Source organism: Mus caroli, chromosome 8 (genome assembly GCF_900094665.2).
Source record: "Mus caroli chromosome 8, CAROLI_EIJ_v1.1, whole genome shotgun sequence".
Taxonomy (NCBI): Eukaryota; Metazoa; Chordata; class Mammalia; order Rodentia; family Muridae; genus Mus; species Mus caroli.
This window is the reverse complement of record NC_034577.1, coordinates 93,007,464-93,009,378: the sequence shown is the minus strand read 5'-3', so window position 1 is coordinate 93,009,378 and position 1,915 is coordinate 93,007,464.

Below are 1,915 nucleotides of genomic sequence, written 5' to 3'. Positions count from 1 at the left end.
ATTTTACAATTTCATCTGGAATAACAAAAAACCGAGGATAATAAAAATTTTTCTCAATAATAAGAGAAATTCTGGGGGAATCATCATCCCTGACCTCAAGCTGTACTACAGAGCAATTGTGATAAAAACTGCATGGTGTTGGTACAGAGACAAGCAGGTAGATCAATGGAATAGAATTGAAGACCCAGACATGAACCCACACACCTATGGTCACTTGATCTTTGACAAAGAAGCTAAAATCATCCAGTGGAAAAAAAAAGACTGCATTTTCAACAAATGGTGCTGGTTCGTCTGGCAGTTACCATGTAGAAGAATGCAAATCAACTCATTTTTTAAAACTAGATATTTTCTTCATTTACATTTCAAATGCTATCCCCTTTCCTAGTTTCTTCTCTGAAAGTCTCCTATACCTTCCCCTTTCCCTGCTCCCAAACCCACCCACTCCTGCTTCTTGACCTTGGCATTCCCCTGTACTAGGGCATATAATCTTTGCAAGACCAAGGGCCTCTCCTCCCATTGATAGCCGACTAGGCCATCCTCTGCTACATATGCAACTAGACACAAGCTCTCTGGGGTACTGGTTAGTTCATATTGTTGTTCCTACTATAGTGTTGCAGACCCCTTTACTCCTTGGGTACTTTCTCTAGCTCCTTCATTGGGGGCCCTGTGTTCCATCCAATAGATGATTGTGAGTATCTACTTCTGTATATGCCAGGATCACTGATACATGGATATTATTCCAGAAACTTAGAATACCCAACATACAATTTGCAAAACACATGAAACTCAGGAAGAAGGAAGACTGAAGTGTGGATATTTCATTCCTTAAAATCAACCCATTCTTATCTCCATGTACAAAGCTCAAGTCCAAGATGATCAAGGACCTCCACAGAACAAAACAAAACAACAACAACAAAAAAAAAACAAGAAAAACAAAAAACAAAACCAAAAACGAAAAAACAAAAAACAAAAAAACCAAAACTAAACAAAAAAACAGATACACTGAAACTAATAGAAAAGAAAGTGGGGAAGAGTCTTGAGCACATGGGCACAGCAGAAAATTTCCTGAACCCAACATTAATGGCTTATATACTAAATCAGGAATTGATAAATGGGACCTCATAAGCAAAGCTTCTGTAAGGCAACAGACACTGTCAATATGACAAAATGGCAACCTACAGATTGGGAAAAGATCTTTACCAACCCTATATCCTATGGAGTACTAATATCCAATATACAAAAATCTCAAGAAGTTAGACTCCAAAGAAAAAGAACCCTTTTTAAAATGGGGTACAGAGCTGAACAAAGAATTTTCAAGTGAGAAATACCAAATGGCTGGGAAGCACCTAAAGAAATGTTCATCCTTAGTCATAGGGGAAATGCAAATCAAAACAACCCTGAGACTCCACCTCACACCAGTCTGAATGGTTAAGATAAAGAACTCAGGTGACAGCAGATGCTGGGGAGGATGTGGAGAAAGAGAAACACTCCTCCAATGCTGGTGGGATGGCAAGCTGGCATTACAAGCAGGGTCCACAATGAATGAGCTATAGAAAGGAACAGAGGAGCAGAAGCATCCCCATAGGACAACCAACAATATGAACCAACCAGTAGCTCCAGGCTATTATAAATAAGGCTGCTATGAACATACTAGAGCATGTGTCCTTATTACATGTTAGAGCATCTTCTGGTATATAACCAGTAATGGTATAACTGGGTCTTCAAATAGTACTAGGTCCATTTTTCCAAGGACCTGCCAAACTGATTTGCAGAGTGGTTGTGCCAGCTTGTAATCAATCCCGCCAGCATTGGAGGAGTGTTCCTCTTTCTCCACATCCTCCCCAGCATCTGCTGTCACCTGAATTTTTGATCTTAGCCATTCTGACTGGTGTGAGGTGGAATCTCAGGGTTGTTT